At 37.3% G+C, this 13,721-nt stretch overlaps 1 long non-coding RNA gene across 1 annotated transcript; it reads left to right on the top strand.

Moving 5' to 3' along the window:
- The first annotated feature begins 4,975 nt into the window (after positions 1 to 4,975).
- On the top strand, positions 4,976 to 7,670 carry LOC145580205 (uncharacterized). The gene is made up of 3 exons (XR_014099333.1): positions 4,976 to 5,342; positions 6,359 to 6,484; positions 7,337 to 7,670. It is a non-coding gene; the product is annotated as an uncharacterized LOC145580205 (long non-coding RNA).
- The last annotated feature ends 6,051 nt before the right edge of the window (positions 7,671 to 13,721 follow it).

The raw sequence follows: 13,721 nt of genomic DNA, 5'->3' as shown, positions 1-13,721 counted from the left end.
GCGAAGGTGGTAGGTTGGGAGTGGCGGATTTGGTGATGTAGGTGGGCTGCAGAGGTTGTTGGTGGTTGAGTGTATGATGGTGGCTGGCTTGATGTTGCTGCAATTGTTTGTTGCTGCGTGAGTTGTGCGTGGCTGGGAGCAGGGGAAGAAGGAGAGTTGGAGTAGGGGAGATGGTGAGGTTGTTGTTGCAGTTGTGGTGTAGGTTAAGAAAATGGGTGGTGTAGGTTAGGCTGGCAGCAGGGGTTGGCTCAAAGGCAGCAACTTGACTTAATTCTCGGACGTTGAACTCGATCGACCAAGGATCCGAAAACACCTACAACCAAAAAAAACACGAGGAAAGGATCGGGACATAATAAAATAAAAATAAATAAAATAAAAATAAATAAAGTAAAATAGAATATAAAGGAAATAAAACTAAAACTACGAATTAAGGACTAAAATAATGAAAAACACATAAAAACTAAACAAAACTCAAAATGAGTTATTAAAAAGGAAAACCAAATAAAACTAAGAAAAATATAGGAAAATAATGAAAGAAAATAGAGAAAAAGAACCTAAATCTTATTCTTTTGAGCGCCATAAATGACGCTCATCACAAATAAATATCATAAAGAAAAGAGATTTGTTGTTCCTGACCCTTCTTCACCTTACTTGTTATTTGAACAAGTAAAATTCATGTCCTGGTCCGAGTGGGAATAACATTTCTCTTCTACATGTCCATGGAGTTTTGAAAAATCCCAACATCTCAGAGATAGATAGAGAGGTTGTAAGGCTTTCGCGCGATGCATCTGAACTCATAACCATGGACCCTCTTTGACTACCATAATCATTGAACTTTATAAAACTAGAGCCATGGTTAGGTTTCAAACTCATTGCATCATATTGTGACTATTTGACTACTTATGCATATTTTGCTTGTGCATAACCTATATGTGGTTGAGCTAACCGTTTGTTTTGACTTGTGCCTTTAAATAAGTGTTAATAAACTGATTAATTACTAAAAGACTTTGCTTAACTAATTAATTAATCGAATGAGATAGATAAAGTCTAAATATATTCGACTTAGCACGACTATAGGCTTACCTTTTCAAATAGAACGCCGAAAACAAGCCAAAACTAATGTTTCAATATTGACACGGAGGTTTGTCTTGTGACACGAAGTGTCAGTGTCCATCACGACACGATAGCAATATGACGCAGCGATAGTTCTGACGCGACGCGATAGTGCCATCAGTTGCGCAATGGTCTGGTTTTCTGCTCAAGTCTTTGCGTCAAGTCTAATTTGCTAATTAATTAATAACCTAGGTCATAATTTTGTCATAAATTGAGTCTAGTCACATAGTCCCATGGTCTTTATACGAGTCTCAAAGTATGTCACTTTCACTCACTAGTCAAAAGCACACATTTTGTCACCACGACCATGTTTAAGAGTCTTGTGTGCGCATTTTCCGTCATTTTTTTAGGGGGGTAATCCTCCCAACTTAAACTATGTTGCTTGAACCTTGTTGTATTCCCCGTACTTGATTCCCAAAATATGCACCCATTTTTTGCTTTTTTTAAACCAATAAAAGTCAAAGTTAATTCGAGTCGAGTCATTAAAAAGAGTTAATGGTTTAATATTACATCACTTGGTCAATGAGAGAAGGGCGTCTAATCAAGGCAACACTTTCGTTCAAGTTCTACTCTTTGACAAACCGTTTCGACGTAGAAAAAAAGTTTGTGATAATGGCTACCCAAAAAGAAGTTGATGAAATCAAGCAAACTATCAATGGACTCACTGCTATGCTCAAGAATCTCACTACCCAAGTCAATGACCTACTAGGCAAGTGTCGGTTGATACCATAAAGAGCATGGAAGATAGCCTCAATCAAATGTCTAACGACTACATATTCCATGGGATTAGCCTCTCAAGGGATCTCAATGGACAAAGAACTTCTTCCGCGGAAGTTCAAGCCAATTGATAACCCTTACTTTCACTTAGGAGCTTTTAAGACAATAATGAACATTAAGGCAATCGATAAGAGGGTCTTCCCCTCTCTTTTCCCACTTTCCCTTGAGACTGTTTGTCAACAATGGTTTTTCTCCTTAGATGAGGAAAAAGTTGCTTCTTAGGAAACCATTACGTACGCCTTCATTGATAGGTATAAGTGCAACATCTAAGTTAAAACTGACCATAGGGAACTTAAGATGCTAAAACAGAAAGAAAATGAAGGATTCACAGCCTTCTACAACAAGTGGAGGAAACGTCCGCTAAAATGGTCGAGGTCCCTACTGAAAAAGAGTCCGTAAGAATGTTCATCAAGAACCTCCAAGAAAAGTATTCAAAACACTTGAAATACCAAAACAACTTGAATACTTTTAAAGCTGTTTACAACATAGGCATTGGCATCGAAAATGACCTTGCCAAACAAAAAGCTGCTAACAATAGCAACAATGGCTGGAAAGTAAAGAAGAACGACAATCCTTATTCTTCCAAAACCACCCACTCAAATAACGTTAGCACCTTTAACTTGAATGAAGTTCTTGCTATGAACAATCCGGGACAAAGGAAACCATTTAGGAGAAACTTTACTCCTATTAGCATGAGCTATGACACAACTTTTGATCGTCTTCATGCCAAAGGACTCATCACTCCTATTGAACCAATGGGAGATCCACCGGTCGAAAGAAGGACTGAAAATTGGACAAGGGGCCATGCTACCGAAAGCTGTTGGAAGTTGAAAGAAGTCATTCAAGACTTGACCAACAATAACAAACTCACATTGCCTCCTGCTGGCAAGAAGTCGAGCATTAATAATGCTCCACTTTCATATTCCTTGGCAATCTCCAACGAGGAAGATCATATCGATCTATTACTCCTCATCAAGCCAATAGAAGAAACTCATGCCTTCGAAGAAGAGGAGGAAACCTTTTCCGATGCCATGAGTGATTTTCCACCAACCAAGGAAGGTCCCTCTAGGGAGGAAATATGTGTCCTCATAAATACGGTAGAGGAGCTAGTAAAGTTAATGAGAGGTCACAATAAACGAATAGAGGTGGTCGAAAAGCAACACGTTGTTGAAAAGATGATGAGCATTTCTCCATCAAAATCCTCCGAAAGGAAGCTATTCACTTTCAACGTAGTCACACCACCGAGAAAGAATGACAAAACTTACATACCTATTGGGATCTCTTATGAAAAGATGTTCAAAATGCTCTTCGAGAAGGGAAAAGTCAAACCTCTCGAGCCAAGACCATTTGAATCACTAAAAAGGACGGATAGATTCTACTGTCAATATCACCAATCTTGGGGGACACACCATAGAAAATTGTATTAAATTCAAGGATCTCGTCCAAGGATTTATAGATAGTGTCCAACAAAGCAAGAGGAAGATGCTAGTTTCAATGGAGTTTGGGACAATGATGATGAAAATGTCTACCTCAAAGATATGGAAGAACCTCTACTCACTACAATTTATCCAGTCGATGACATTTAGGATGAAGAAGATTCTCTCATCGACGTCCTCACAACATCTGGAAGATTACAACCCCCAGTCATAAATACGCCTATTCCTACTACTTAACAAGTCCCAATACCACTTATAGTAGACAACGATGTTGTCAAACAACTTAAGAAGACTAAAGTTGAGATGAACGTATGGAAACTATTAGCTACATCCCATGAGCATAGGCTCGCGGTAACAGATACTTTGGCTAAAGTAGGAATAGATTAAGAAACCACTCTAGAGGGATTAGCCAACTTCCTCACAAGTGATCTTCCCAGTCCAATCAACTTGATCACCTTTTCTGACAAAGATTTACCTCCAGAAGATGACAAGCATAACAAAGCCTTGAACCTCACAGTAATTTTTAAAAGAATGAATGTGCCAATGACTCTTATAGATAATAGTTCGGTGATCAATGTTTGCCCACTTCGAACTGCAAGGATGTTGAGAATAAAAGATGAGGACCTGTCTCCATCCACACAGGGGATAAGAGCCTATGACAATACTCGTCATCAAGCTCTTGGAACCGTCACCATGAATGTTATCGCAAGAGTCATCAAACATACTACTACATTTATGAGCACGATGAAAACAATGAAGATCTATGGGGCTTTAGCGCCAAAGAGGTCTCTTTAATCGAGGAAGATGAAAAGACCCCTCTTGATTACGACCCCCATTCAAATCTCGTGGTTAATGCTATTCTCAAAAGACAAGGACGCTTTCTTGGAATGACTATAGGAAAGAAGAAGGGAATAGCTAAAAGAATGGAAGTACCTGGCCTCCCTAAGTTAAACACTTTCGAACTTGTTTTTGAGCCAACTCTAGAATATCTCAAGCGAGTCCGAGAAAAGTCTAATGCACGACGAAAGGCTCGCACCCAAAAAAGAGCAATCCTAATGGATCGCTATCCTCTCACTTTAAATGGACAATTCATAAGAGAGGAAGAAGACTATCTATGCTACGAATTCCCAGAGCCATTTGTTAAAGATGGAATACGACAACCAGGTTTCAAGATATTCTTAGATTGTAATTTTCTAGATGAGATTCCCATTCTTGTGCACAGGAACAAGCACCTCCATGCTTTGACTTTAATGTCATGGGTCTTCTCTTTGGGTACGAGAAGAATGAACCCAAGCGCGTCGATGACAGCTCCGCGCTTATCCAAACAGTGCTATAGAGTGAAAATTTCAACCCCTCCAATCTTATTACTCCAGCAGAAGAATTATTTCATGGATGGCGAAAGACTTTAAACTGACAACACCAAGCAAAAGGAAGATCTCTATCACTATAGGACAAGGATCTATCACTAGTAGAAAAAGGTAAATGCGCACCGAGCAAAACCCACCGGTTTATCAAATACGGTGCTAAAAAGACAAATGGCACCAGTTAACCGGTGCCCCTTCCCCTTTTGTTTTTAATTAATTCTCTAAAAGATATTGGTAATACAAAGACACCGGTTAACCTGTGCCCTCTGTGTTATTTTAATTTTTTTTTCGTTTTTTACGCTCTTCTCCTTCCTCAAATCACTTCCTCTTTCTTACCTCCTCTTTCCCATAGATCTCTCTCTATCACTACCCCTCTCTCTCTCTTATTCTTGCCTTCACAGTCGCCCCCCTCCACCGCTGAGTCGTTGACCCCTCAACCCTACCCCTGAAACGCCGATCCTTCATCTCTATTTCTTTCACTCTCTCTCTTCGCCGCAAAAGTGAGGAGTGGTTGCCGCCGTAATGAGAATTAACGGTTGCTTAGGCTAGCCTCGAAAGGAGGGGATCTGTAATTTCATCTTCGTACCTCGCCGTAACTTACTTCACCGGCGCCAGAGCTTTTCCAAGCGGCGGAAGCCGACACTCTTACTCGGTTTACCTGTTTCTCTCTCCTCTTTTCTTACATTGAGATCGATCGACATTTTTTTTTGATAATTTAGGGTTTTAGTTACATATAGATCAGATCTTAATTTTTACCATCTTTTTTTTTTAAAAAATTTCATTATTTTTTTTTCTTTTGTAATTTAGGGTTTGCCTGATTTATGGCAGCTGAGTTTGATTGTTTATTTTCGATTTATTAATTGCATATTTAGTTGATTTTGGAATTATATGATTTTAGAATTAGGTGTTAGGCTGAATAATTATATGTTTGGGTATAAAATATCGAGTTAATTAGCTTCCCTAATGTTTACTTTGCTGATTTTTTGCATTTAATAGTTTAATTTCTTCCTAGTTTTAATTAGTTTTGGTTGTGTTAGCTTTAATAACATATTCATAAATAATTTTTTCTTTGGTTGCTGCAGCTGCTGCCTCACAAGGCTGTTGTTTGTTGTTTTTCTTTAATTTTATTATTATTCCTTGGCTACTTTATTGTTTCATGTAGAGCTAATTAATTGCAAGAGATTGATTGAAGGTAGAATTTTGTTGCTTAGTCTTGCTGTGCAGATTATCTGAAGTTGGTATGTTATTCAAATTGGGTATTGTTGAGTAGTTGTATAGTTTATGTGATTTGAAATCAATTAAGATCTGTATGTTTTGGTTTAGTTGCAAGAAGTTCATCATTTGGTTTGGCAATTTTGATTTGAGTTCTAATATGAGGTTTTGGTTTAATTGCAAGAAGTTTATCTAGCAGTTATTTTGAGTTCTAGTTTAGGGCTGTTTGAACTTTATGGTTGATGATTTGAATCAGTTGATATCGGCAACAACCATGTCTGGAGTAACATGTTGTCTGAGGTTCGCAGGTCTTGGTGATTTGAATAATTTGATATCAAGTCGTTCATGCCCTTCACAACTCACACAGGAGTTGTAATTTATCAGTTGTACATGAATCATTTGCCTTTTTTTGGTGGTTGTAATTTATTTGAAGATTTGTGTTGGTTTTTGTATCAGAGTGTACATGAAGGCCGCATTTATCAATTGAAGCTTTTCTGTGCTAAAGATTATCCAGAGAAACCTCCAACTGTTTGCTTCCACACAAGGGTCAACATGACTTGTGTGAATCCTGAGAGTGGAATGGTAATGTATAATGGTTTATACTGTTCTACCTGATTATGTGGAAATACATATTTCTTTTTTCCTTTCTACGGCTTGTCAAGGATCTCCGTGTGAATATTATGTATTTTCTATGATAAATAATATTTCTACATCATGAGGTCCCTTGCAGCTAGGTTGCTCTCTTGTAATTTTGAGTTGATTGTCTGTCACTTGGGAATCTCCATGTGTTAACCCCCCCTTTTTTTCTTCCCTATAAACTTTAATTACCACTCAACACCATCTATGTAATAATAATGGAAATGTTTGAAGCAAAACTGTAAAAAAAAATAATTAGGGATAGAGTTGAATTACCATAGATATTTCGATGGACCTTGCAAATTCATTGCCACATATGTGGCATATTAATAACTACCTAATAGGACATTGCTGTGATTTCTTGCTTACACTTTAGCTTTAATTTCCCACCATGTTGCTTTTATATCATTTACGTTATGTACCTGATTTCGGCCTTTTGGTAAAAAGATTGCTCAAGCCAAGCTTTTTATCATATTGCTTGTCTTATGTTATTCATGAGATCAAGGTAGAAATCTTCAACATTATTTTTAGATAATTGGACTTGCAGTCTGTGCAAGACTATGACACCTTGTGAAACTGTGAAGCCAATCTATTTAGGCCATTGAATCATGACCTTATTTAGCTTTAGTTATTTTGTTTTTAAAAATAAGAAACATGTACATCCAACCAAAGTATTTTCTGTTAATCTGAGATGGAATTATTTATGTTACTCCATAGAATTTCGTTATTTTCTCCATCATTTGTCCTATACCCTGTAGTTTGTGGGGAGTCATTTATGTGTAATGTTGTGGGTGGCAGGTTGATCCCAAGAAGTTTGGAATGTTGGTTAATTGGCAGAGAGAGTACACTATGGAAGACATTCTAACTCAGCTGAGGAAAGAAATGGTTGCACCCCACAACCAGAAACTTGTTCAACCTCCATAAGGGACCTATTTCTAGTTGAACCTACTTGTTTAGCACACCCCTTCTTTTCAAGTTGGGCAGTCTTGAAACAAAAGAACCTAAATGGCCTTATAATTCAATACATAGTTTAATTCTGTCAGCTCTTGATATGGAAATATTGAAGGAAAAAAGTCCCAATATTGTATGCTAATTGATGTCTTTGTGTGTAACTTGTATTTTATTTTATTTTTTTAGACCAAAATTGCAATATTACAGCCTTTTTTTAATGAAAATATGTAAGTTCATATATATGTTAGTGTTTATATATCAATTTAAGTGAAAAAAATGCAAATAAAATAAAATAAAATAAATAAAATAAAAATAAAAATAAAAATAAAAATAAAATTGGCCCCATTTTTGGCACTGGTTTTGAACTTGAACCAGTGACAAAAACCCTTTTTTTGCCACCAATTTTGAACCAGTGCCAAAAATCCCTCTTTTTGACATCCCTCAAATGCTCAACGGTTCAAAACCGGTGTCATAGGGGGGTTTTGAACCGGTGCCTGACGAGGGGAAAAACTAGGTCGTTGAAACTAATCCTCCCTCGGTCAAACTAAATTTATGTACACTTAACCAACCTAAATACTAGTATAGAGGCAAGTCAAGGGTCGAACCCAAAGGAACGGTAATGTTCAAGCGCTCTCAATTATGCACCTTAGCTAGATCAAAGTCTAAGGATAAAAGGTAAACATTAACCAACTAACAAAACGAAGAACCAAACAAATAAAACACTAGGAACGGGGATCAAAGTAATCATGACAATTGTAGCAACTCGGGAACAATATGCAAATCAATGGTCGCGAAGACTAATGGTAAGAGCAATCAAAAGAGCTCGACAAGCTATCTCCTAGAGGTCTAATTAGCGTCAACTACGAGAGACACTAACTAGGAACGTCACTAATCAAACTCAATCGATAATTGTATGCTACAAATCAATGGTCCGTATCAATGTAGACTCACAATGCAATCTAGCATAATTCTCAAGGCCTAATCGAATTACACACATGCACAATTTCCACTAATCACTTTAATCTCAACAATCAATCAACACAATCCCCAAATTAAGCACAATCAATCATACAAGTTTCACCTAATCCCTAGACAAACAACTACTCTAACATCATCATCTAATCAACAAACAACTAAAGAAATCAAGAATCAACAATACATGAAGAACAACTACACTAATCAAGCATCAAACATCAAAATCAATCCAAACAAATTTAAATATTAAACAAAGAAATAAAATGAGATAGAGTTAGAAATGCTCATTGATAATAGAGAAGATTTCAACACAATTGTCACCATTGAATCTTCAATCTCTCAATCACCATTGAAATTCCTCACTTTCTCTCTCTAAAATCTACTCCTAAACTAACCCTAAAACTAGAGAGAGAAGCTCTCAACTAAGCTAAAATTATGATCTAAATTCAATCTAAAATCTCTTACAAAAATCGGGTTACAAATAGGTATTTTTAGGAGGCGCGAAACGAAGATGAGCGAAACAAGGACCTAGAGGGGCGCGCCCGCGCCACTATGCTGCGCACCCGCGCTCCTCTGGGTTTCTTCGGTTCTTCTCGAGGGTTCGTGCGTTCACTAATGGCTTCGAATGAGCGCACCGAATGATGATGATGGACACCAAGAGTGGCAGTCCCAAAAAACACTTGATAGTGGGTTCAACACCCCATCTTCATGAGAGCGCGGCTTGAGAGCGCAAGAGCTAGAACTTGGAAAACCCACTTTCTTGCATCTTGAGCTTTCCTATTACCATGAGTTTTCTCCAAAAGCATCTTCCACCTTAGTAATCCATCCATATCAAGAACCGAACCTCGTACAATACCTATAACCACGAAAAGAGAGCAAATAAAGGAGAAAACACTAGAAAAACCATTAAAATGCACAAAACCACAAAATAAGAGAGAAAAGGTAAAACAAAGAGGAAAAGCATGAAACCAAGCATTTATTAAGAAGAAAAGCTATGAAAATAAGGTAAAAACGACCTAAATACTCATCAAATGGGTGCCATTTATGACACCCTTCAGTGTCATTCTACATTTTTCTACTAGTGTATGTTCGATGAGTCTGGGTCTTCTATCGTCGAGTCCTCTAAATCTCTTGTAGTTACACCTCCCTCTACCTTACTTAGTTTAGCGCCTACTCTTAAAATAGTTAGTATTCAAGTACCAACAGACGTTTCCCTTTTTGATGTAATAGTTTCCGAATTCAATAATATGTCTTCTTTTGCTTACTCCTCGTGTCATTCCCTTACCCAAGATGATGAACATTGCTTTACTAAAAATGAAAATGACAAATAAATAATTAAAGAAATGGAAACACTTGAGAATAAAACACCTTTAATCAAAGACACATAAACTGTTAATATCTCAACGGACTCAACTATTAAAAGAGAAGTTAAAATTGGCTTAACTTTTAATCAAGAAGAAAGAACAAATTTAATAAATCTACTAAAAGAATTTATTGATGTTTTCTCTTGGTCATACGAAGATATGCCAGGAATAAATAGATAAATTTCTCAACACACTATACCATTAATTCCAGGATTGAAACCTGTAAAAACAAAAGTTACGTCGAATGAAGCCGGACGTAGCTCTGAAGATAAAAGAAGAAGTTCAAAAACAAATAACTGCAAGTTTTATAAAGGTATCTAAGTATCCAAAATGGGTCGCTAACGTGGTACCAGTTCCTAAGAAGGATGGTAGAGTAAGAATGTGTGTCGACTACAAAAATCTAAATAAGGCAAGTCCAAAGGACGACATCCCTTTACCACACATCGATATTCTAGTAGATAATATGGTCAATCACATGCTTTGTCTCATTTATGAATGGGTACGCGGGTTACAACCAAATCCTCATGGCCGAAAAGGATATGGAAAAGACAACCTTCATAACACCTAAGGGAACTTACTGTTACACGGTGATGCCATTCGGGTTGAAAAATGCGAGTGCCACTTAACAAAGAGCATCGACTGGCTTATTACATGACATGATGCATAAAGAGGTTGAAGCATATGTTGACGATATGATCGTGAAATCAAAAGATCTCCCTGGACATCAAATAGCCTTGAGAAAGTTCTTCAAAAGGTTGAGAAAATACAACATGAGGCTAAATCCAGTCAAGTGTGCATTCGGAGTCACTTCAAGGTAGCTCTTAGGCTATGTCATTAGCTCTAGAGGAATAGAGATAGATCCAACCAAAGGTAGATCATGGCAATGCCACCGCCAAAGACTGAGAAACAACTTCGAGGATTTATTGGCCAGTTGCAATACGTAAGTAGATTCATATCAAAGCTTACTAATATGGGACGATGAATGCCAAAATTCCTATGATAAGATCATAACCTACCTTGCTAATCCTCCTATATTAGCACCAGCGCTTCCAGGCATCCCTCTTTGCCTATATCTAACAGTAACTAAAGAAACAATGGGAGCAATGCTCGCGCAAGAAGTAGAGGGCAAAGAAAACGCCATATACTACTTAAGCAAGAAAATGATCGAGTATGAAGTATGTTACACACCACTTGAAAAATTGTGCCTGGCACTCGTGTGGGCCATAACTAAGCTAAGACACTACATGCTCGTTCATACAGTCTATTTGGTTTCTCGAATGGATCCCCTTAAGTATCTCTTTAAGAAATCCACACTCAACGGACGAATATCTATATGGATAGTGAACTTAGCTCAATTTGATGTAAGATTCATGCCTCAAAAATTCATCAAAGGATTAGTAGTTTCAGATTTCTTAGCGGATTTCCCAGTAGAGGAGTCAACCCCAATGCATGAGAATGACTTTCCTGACGAAGATTTTATGGTTACAGAGGATGATACTTGGACATTATACTTCGACGGAGCCTCAAACAAGAAAGGATGTGGCATGGGAGTCTTATTAGTATCGCCTAAGGAAGAGCATGTCCCAATCTCAATCAAGCTAGATTTCGACATTACCAATAATGCTGCGGAATAAGAAGCATGTGTGGTAGGCCTCAAAACAGCTTTGGGATTAGGAGTAAAGACTTATTTAGGGAGGGTTCAATCTCTTTTAGGTTGGATTTGTACCATCATCCCCGAATATCCAGTTATGGTTCAGGACCACTATGGAGTTAGCAATCCTTGTAATCATGAATGGGGTGTAATCCTCACCTCATGGACAGTTTACAAGTTCCTAAAACTTGTTGGCGACTCTTTTGCTCTACCTTCCTTCCCTTTGGACGCCACCATGCTTAAGTGCATGATCACAGTGGGGCTCAAAGTTGAGTGTTTGAAATATTCCCTACAATAGGGTTGTTAGAAAACGTGCCTTCTCTTAGGTCACTCTAACTTAGATTTGGTGGACAACGCCGTTTTATGGCTTTCTCAGGAATTGGGCCCTGAAGGCCACCATTTTCTTTGCTGACTGGGGATGCCACGTGTCAACCGGTGAGTGGTCCATGTTGGACCTGTCCTGGGATGACACATGTCCCTCTCAGATTGGGCCATGTAACAAGGGTATTTTTACCTAAAACAATTCTTCTAAACAAATTCAAGGAAAATAGTGGAACATGTGCCAACAATAAAAATGAAACTGCATTTAGGGTGCTTTATACATGGAAGTTGTTTCATGTAAATGGAATTGTAGGCGTCATTCGAAGCGCACCTACCTAAGCATGTTGTGAATATGTTTGACTCTCATAGGAAGTGGGAATTGACATATACGATTAGGGACCAAGATTAGGGACAAGGAAATTAGGGAGCCGCCAACAAGTTTATTTTTAAGGAACTTGTAAACCGTTCACAGATCATTTAAGGTTACCACAATAAAGGGACAACGATTGACCCGTGAAGGTTACACCCCATTCAAAATCCATGAGATTACTAACTCCATATGGTTTGGAACCATGAAAGGAGGATCGGGGATGATGGTACGAAGTGAGTCATGGAGTCACATTCGCCCGTATTGGCCTCTACTCAATTCTTATTATGAAAAGTAATTCCTGTGATCTCAATGGTATAGAGACAAAGATTCAATTTGCTTCAAACTATTAATAGTCTAAATTGTTTAAATATTAATGCAACACATAATTCTAAATATTTTGATCACTTTGATTAAACAACAAGATTATAAAGAAACCTAAATCAGTTGTCTAAATTATCTTATTAGACATTATATTCAATTACATATTCCCATTAAACATGCACTATAGTGATCATGAATAACAATCTAACCATATTTTTTTTTAATTAAAATGATTTGTGTCTATTAACCATCAGCTATAATAGTAGTTCTCAACTATTCCACCTATATTTAACACAAAGATAAGCTGACAAAATATATACGGAATAATTAATGTAATTGTGCTATTGATTTTAGCAAAGATATTTTGGCAACGGCCAAGGAACGCTCTTATACAATGAATAAACCGACACACACAAACTAGCCTCTTTAAACTTTAAACTTTAATGAGAAAAAACAAGTTGCTCACAAGGAGAAACAAATTTGTTTCTTCTGGGGTAGCTTCGCAATTTCACCTGCTAAAAAAAAGTTCATTTTGAGAAGTTTGCAATGAAACTGAGAAAACGATTTTGATGGATGCTTAACGAAGCTTACGAGAAGCTTCAATTGAGCTCAAGACCGGGCTTCAATGGGGAAATTAATTGAAGAGGACATCACCCTTACCCTTTGGGACTAACCATGCCATTCTATACTCCATTTGTTCTTAGGGTTTTCATTTAACTCGGTGACAAAGTTGTTGAAAATGGTTGCGGAGGAGGAGGAAGAAGGCAATGATGGCGGATGGAGATCTTAGGAAGGAGGAGGAAGAAGATGAAGAAGATGAAGCTTTTCATTCTCAATTGAAGCGTTTTCCACGGAGTTAACGTTGAAGGTTTTTTTTTTAATTTTTTTTTTATTTTTTTTTATTTTACAATTTATTACCATATTGCCACTGGGATAAACAAATTCGTTTCTCCTTGTGAGAAACTAGGTCTTGCTCTATGTTAATTAGCTAAACTTATTCCGTTACTTAACAATTAATCAAAATTTGTATAACTAGTAGAACAACTAACAAGTCAATCTTTCCATAACAATCCATCAATTATTCAAGGAAAAGATAAAAATTAAAAATCTTTGAAGGGAATCAATAATCCCGAATATCCGAAGCACATTGTTAAACCCAGCCATGCAATGCATCCCTTAATCTATAAATTATCCATCTATCCGTTGACATTTGACTCTCTCTTAATATAC

This window comes from Chenopodium album, chromosome 14 (assembly GCF_948465745.1).
Source record: "Chenopodium album chromosome 14, dcCheAlbu1.1, whole genome shotgun sequence".
Taxonomy (NCBI): Eukaryota; Viridiplantae; Streptophyta; class Magnoliopsida; order Caryophyllales; family Amaranthaceae; genus Chenopodium; species Chenopodium album.
The sequence above is the reverse complement of the archived record's forward strand: the minus strand, read 5'-3'. Positions and strand labels throughout refer to the sequence as shown.